The sequence below is a fragment of the Equus caballus genome, chromosome 14 (assembly GCF_041296265.1).
Source record: "Equus caballus isolate H_3958 breed thoroughbred chromosome 14, TB-T2T, whole genome shotgun sequence".
NCBI classification, from domain to species: domain Eukaryota; kingdom Metazoa; phylum Chordata; class Mammalia; order Perissodactyla; family Equidae; genus Equus; species Equus caballus.
This window is the reverse complement of record NC_091697.1, coordinates 43,159,941-43,166,255: the sequence shown is the minus strand read 5'-3', so window position 1 is coordinate 43,166,255 and position 6,315 is coordinate 43,159,941. Positions and strand designations below refer to the sequence as shown.

At 57.6% G+C, this 6,315-nt stretch overlaps 1 protein-coding gene across 4 annotated transcripts in view; it reads left to right on the top strand.

Moving 5' to 3' along the window:
* Positions 1-921: 921 nt before the first annotated feature.
* The window catches only part of SYNPO (synaptopodin), a 54,823-nt gene continuing 49,429 nt past the window's right edge, over positions 922-6,315 (top strand). The window contains exon 1 of one of the 4 annotated variants that reach the window (XM_070233017.1): positions 922-1,103. The gene's annotated coding sequence lies outside the window, so the exon portion shown is untranslated. Of the gene's footprint in view, positions 1,104-1,671; positions 1,772-2,428; positions 2,580-6,315 lie in introns of those variants that run through there. The other 3 variants (XM_005599293.4, XM_070233015.1, XM_070233016.1) reach the window with 3 other exon arrangements.

Below are 6,315 nucleotides of genomic sequence, written 5' to 3'. Positions count from 1 at the left end.
TTTCTCAGGGAGGATCAGAGTACTCCACATGCGCACTATGGCTAAATGCAAAGACACTCGATGGTTACACGGAGCTGGGCAGTCCTGGGACCCGGTGAGGGGCACCCAAGCAACCAATGAGCCCCCAGAGGGTTACAAGCACTGACTGTGGAGCCAGGAAATCCTGGTTGGAGGCGCAGCCCCGTTTCTTACCCCCAGTGTGGCCTGGGGAAGCATCTAAACCTCTCTGAGCCTCAGTTTCCCCCAAATGGGGAGAAGGTGTCTGCCAAGAGGGAGGCTGTTTCTCCTCCATGAGCTCTGGGAGGGTGTGGACTTGCTCAAGGTCACTGTTGCCGCCCCTGTGCCTGGCACGGGGTGCAGTACATGGCAGAAACTGTCACCAGCATCATGAGAAGTTGTTCACGCCTGTTGTGGGCACTGCCTATGTGTCCAGCACTGTGCTAATTACTCACCTCAATGGGCGTCTAGACAGTTGGTGAGAAGGCACTGAACTCTAAAAGGAGTGGGGAGCTGAGGCCACCTCTGGGGGATGAATAAATGCCTGTAGGGGAAACTGCAGACCAGGAGGAAGGGCCCTGACTGGAGAGAGCTAGGGAACAGCTCACCAGCCAGGCATGCCAGTGAGCTTAGGGTCTGAAGGCCCGGGTCCACTTTTCTGCTCTGTCATCATCTTGCTGTGTGACTTTGGCCAAGGCCAAGGCCCGGCCCTCTCTAGGCCTCTGTTTTTCCTCCCATAGGGCAGATGGATGACACAAGGGACTGGGAGCCGAGCTATCAGGGAGGGAAGCTCCCGCACCTGAGGCCTCCAGGCCTGTTGGGATCTGCCGGCCTGAAGGGGATTTCCTGGGGCCGGCCCAGTTCCCAGCCCTGCTGACGTCTGCCCTGGATGGGTGCCCAGACTTGGGGTGTGGGGGGGTGCCCAGAACAGCATTCTAGTGGGAAAAGCAGGCGGGCACTCTCCTAGCCCACACCTCGGCCCTCCCTCTGGGGCCTGGGAGGCTCCCCACCCCCAAGCCCGAGGTGGGGAAATGGGGGAGTCCTCCTGTCGAAAGAAGAAGGCACTGCCCCTTGACTCAAGATCCTGATTTGCTATGTGACCTCAGGCAAGTCCCTGCCCCTTTCTGGGCCTTGGTCCACTGAAATGAGGAGGACAAAGATTTCCAAGCTCTTTAGGAATTCTGACACTCTGGGATCCTGCTGGGGTTGGGGGTACTGGGAAAGAGAATTGGGATGGGGGCCTGGTTTTGAGGGGCTTGCTTTACCCCCCATAGATCAGAAGGTGGAGCGGGTGGAGGGAGGGCGCGGGAGAAAAGGAGCCCCTGGGCCTCCAGGTGGCTGTCAGAGGGGGCGAGGCGAGCCTGAGGTTTTGGAAACATATTTATCTTTAAGTGTCTGGTGTCACTGGGGGCTTTTTCTTTGGGTTTTGAAATGCTCCAGAAGTCAGCGCTCTGCATGTGCATGTTTGCCGAGCGGAATACGGGCTGTATTTATTCATCCTCTAGCCCGAGCCCTTAAAAATATAGACGGCTAATGTCTTCAGTATGTATGAAATATCCCATATGCTCGGAAACAAAAGGGGCTCTGTTATTAAAGTTTCATTTCCACACGCCCCCTCCCCTCCCTCCCGCCCGCCCCCCTGACACCCTGCCCTCCTCCCATCCCGCTCAGCCTGCTCCCAGACGGAGCGAGAGCGAGAAGGCAGGCGGGCAGCCGGGCCAGGGGCCGGGGCATGGCCAGCCCCTGTGCGGATGGGCGCCGATTCTAGCTCCAGGTGAGGGGGCGAGCTCGGAGAAGGAGAGCAGGGTCTTCCTGGGGAGAGGGGCCTCCGGGGTTCCTGGAAAGGCCAGTGCAGGAGTGGGGGCCAAGGTGGCCCCTCTGGCGGGTGCCTGTGGGGCCGGGGCCCTGGCAGGGCCCGGCCGTCTGGGACGGAAATGCCCGCTCTGCTGCTAACTGAAACCACATGTGTCTCCCAGGCAGCGGGACAGAGACGCGGCCAAGCCTGGGGCTTGCTTGGGATGGGGGTAGGAAAGATGCAGGCGGGCCCTGCCGTGTGCCCCAGGGTGGTCGGGGTTGGGGCAGGAAGGGTTGGGGTCGTTTGCATCGGACCAGTGAGAGCGTCTCAGACTCTGAGTGAACGACTGAGTTCTGTGTGTGTGTGCATGTTGCATGGATGAGTGGTGTGCGGACATGTGAGCCTGTCTGCAGGTCGCTGGGATGTCCCTGCTCACGGGGCCGAGCTGGCCTCCCCCTCGGCCTCCTGTGACCTAAGTCCTGGGCAGACTCCGATCTGTCACCCAGAGCCTGGGGGCCTGCTAGTGGCCTCCTGAGGGGATCGTCTGGGGGGAGGAGACCCTCACTGAGTTGGTGGCGGTCCTTCTATGCTGGGACTCCCCGTGGCCACTATCCTCCTTCATTCGTTTTCCTCCAGCCCAGTTCAGTCTTCTTGCACCTGTACAACCTCTACCTACTTCCCAGAGAGGAAGGCTGAGGCGTCGAGAAAGGGGCTGCTCTCAGTTTCTTCTCCCGCATCTGTCTGCATCTTTTCAGAGAGCTTGGCGTCTTCACTGTAGTCCTGGAAGGTGAGGGAACCAAGCCCCAGTGGGGGACAGCCTGCCCAATGCTTCAGGGAGACAGTATGGGGGCCATCCGAACCCGAGGGGTCGAGGGTTACCGGGACAAGCACTCCTTGGGGAAAAGGCTGCACTCAGATTCTGTGGCAAATTGGGGCACCCTGGGGGCCTGGGTGGCCCGAGTCCTGGGTCTTCCCTCCCAGACGAGCAAGGCTGGGAGCTGGCCTCTGGGTTCAAGTGGTGGCCCTGCCTCTGCCTTGTTGTGGATGTTGGATGGGTCTCTTCCCCTGTCTGGGCCTCAGTTTCCCTACCCCTACAATGGCAAGGTTGGACCAAGATAGAATTTCCCAAAGTGTGGTGTGCACCACTCTGGCAGCTCATGAGCTGGTGCCACGTGGACTGCCAGTTTTCATTTTAACAAGGATTGCGTGTTGTTTTCACCTACACTTGGGAAAAAAATATATAGAAAAGCACATCAAACCAGGGAGTGGAGTTAAATAAAAATATAAACAAGCTAAATGAATGAAGACTGGGACCACGGAGGATCCCTAGGGCCCTGTCCACTTCGGCACACGCTTTCTTTGTGCTTCTACCATTTTAAATGCTCACAAGTGTGTTGATTCTGGCTATCTAGGACCTGAAGATGTGATCTGCTGTGTAGACCATCATTTGGCCCCCACAAATTGGCAGTCCTGTAATTGTGTGATTAGAGTGGAAAGCCTAGTTGTCACCGTGGAGTGTGTGTGTGTGTGTGGTGTATGATGTGTACGCTGTTTGTGCTATGTGCGCCGTGTGAGAAGGAACTGGGGATGGGATGGGCAGAGCTGGGAAAAAGATCAGCCCATCCCAGGTTGGGGCTGTGTGCCCAAGGTCAAAGGCAGGGAGTATGGGAAAGAGATTGTTCCCTGACTGGCATTTTCAAGGGCTTTGTCGGGCCTCAGCCTAGCTTTGAATCACCGGGATGGGCGGGTAGGCGAGGGGCCGCCCTGGCTTCAGCCTTTCCTGCCATTCATCCCTGACTCCCTGGCCACTTGGCTGCATTTTACGTGCCAACCCAGGGCTGGCCCAGGAGAGGTGCACTGGGAGGTTGGAGGGGGCGTGGGGAACCCCTCTGCAGAGGCCCGGTTACTTCTCCAGGCTGCGCTGGTTGGAGCTGGTGATATGAGGAATGTGCTTCCCCATGTTCCTTCCCTTACTAAGCGGCGTGCTGTTGCCGTCATTGCTCCTCCTGATTGTGACGGCTGTTTATCTGTGGATCTTCATTGGTGATTTGTCTCATCACCAACTCTCTAGGCAAGCTTGACCCTGCGCCGTGGCAGGAAGTGTATCTTCCGAGACTGTCCTTTCTTGTCTCATCCTGCAATAGGCAGAGAGCAGCACACTTGGGCCCAAGGATGTGCATGGTCTCCTTGGGTGGAGATGAATTCACGGCTTCTTCTTGGGGAGGCAGCAGGTGCAGAGGAAGGAGCCCAGGGCAAACTCCTTATCCTCTTGGGGCCTCAGTGTGCCCACAGGCCCCAGGAGACATTGTCCTCAGTGAGGCTGCAGTCATTCTCCAGCTCTGCCCTAGGATGGAGCCACATCCATCTACTTCTGGAGGGTTCTTGTCCTTCTAGAGTGCCTTCCGGGGGGAGGGAGGAGAAGAACCCTGTGAGTTTTGGGGTTGTGCTCCCTGGCACAGGGATGGGCCACCTGGACTCATCCACACTCCTTGGGCTCAGGTTCCCTTGGGGCCTGGACCAGCTGTTTCAAATCCAGGGGAAGCAGCTGGCCGGGGTCAGGGGCACAGTCCCTGCTTGCAGAACTTACCACGTTCTAACTGGCCTTCAGCGGCCTTGTGGGTGCTGTGGAACTCCTAGCAGTTACACCCAAGGCCAAGGGCAAACGGAATTGCTTTATGATGCGCTGGGCAGCTTTATGGCATCATTAGAGAGAGATCTGCCCGACCGGGGAGTGGGAGGCGGCGCTGCCTCGTGGGGAGGATGTGGGCTTAAAGAGCAAGGTCTTCTTAAAGGAATCTTCTTCTTTGAAAAATGAAACTGTTCCTAGGACCAGGGTCCAGTTAAACATGTCACCCTTGGTGGGCTATGCCATGGGTTCAGAAGGAGGCAGAGGATTCTAGTTAGACTCAGCTTACCCACCCACAGTGACGCCCTGGGGCTCCACTGTCTGAGCTTTCACCTTGATTTCTTTTTCCTGGGATTGCTAGAGGCAGCATGGAGTGGCGACCACGCGGTGTACATATAGAGTCATACACAGGTCCACTGGTGACAGCATTGACTTCGGGCCAAGGGAAGCTGAAGTCTGTTGCTGGGTTAGGAAAAAAAGAAACAGAAGAAGAGAGATCAGGTCAACCCGCTCTCGGCTCCTGCTGCAGCAGTGGACTTTGCCAGGTCGCGGCGTCTCTCTCGGCTCTGCTTTCCTGATTTGGTAAAATGGGCTGCCATAAAGATTCATGAGCTGATGGTACAGCCGTCCTGGCACACCCTGCAGCTGGCACTCGGTAAACAGCAGCTCGAAGCTATCGGGCCTGTGAATAATTCTGCTGACGCAAGGAGGGCGTCATCGCCACTTTACGTAGGGGAGAAGGGGACACCGAGGGCTGTGCCCTGAGATGAGGGGAGAGCACCTCCTCTTTCCCAGGCCCCAGTCCCAGTCCCAGTCCTGCCCCCACCTGCTGTGTACCTTCAAGTGGGTTGCTTAGCTCCTCTGGGTCCCAGTTCCTTACCTGTAAAATCAGGGCGGCTGTGGGGATTAAGAGTAAGCTAAAGCTCCCTGGCAGCGTTTCGGTGGACGCCATCTAGCTGAACGGGAGCTGGAGGCCTGAGGCCTGGCCCTGGGCTGACCTCAGGGGCCCCTACCCCTCAAAATGCTCCCCTTAAATAGTCCCACTAGTCCCCAGGCGGGGCCACAGCCTTTGTAGGTAGTAAGGCCAGGGAGCCAGAGGCTCAGGGAGCCCCAGGAGGGTTTCTCCCCAGGGGCTGGGTTCAGATCTTACCACAAACAGGATCAGAAACGCCTGCTGGAGGGATGTCATGCCCAGGCCCCCGGAGGGCGGGCAGTAGCAGAGCTCTTCAGGACCACTGCCAGCGGGAGTGGGATGCTTCCTAGCAGAGGGAACAGGGAACGCGAGGCTCAGAGAGGCATGGGGCCTGTGGGGGGTCGTGGCAGTGAGGCAGGGGCTGGAGGGGTGGAGGCAAGATGGTGGGAAGCCTTGTGGGGAGCGGGGCAGGGAGGGCCCATGCCTGCCCCGCCAGGGCCTCCCTCCCCACTCTGCTCGCTGGAGGCAGGAACCGGTTAACGGGGAACCGGAAAGGAGAGAAAGAAAGCAAATAGTCGGAGAAAAGCCTGGAGCTCGGGCGCTGGGGTTGTTTGGTCTGGCTGAGCCACCTCCTGGGCCGCTCCCAGCAGCTCTGCAGACAGACTCCAACAGCCCTGCCACACGCATGCAAGCACACACGCGCGTGCACACACAGATACAGACACACAGCTACACACCGGCATACAGACATACAGATACACACATACACAAGTATACACACAGAACACACACATAAACATGCAGATGCGCACACAGATACACACACTGGCATACGGACACACAGATACATGCATACACAGGTGTACACATAGACACACAGACACATAGTCACACACAGACACACACATATATATACAGAGCACACACACACGTGAACATACAGACACACACACACACACACACACACACACACGGCATGGACGC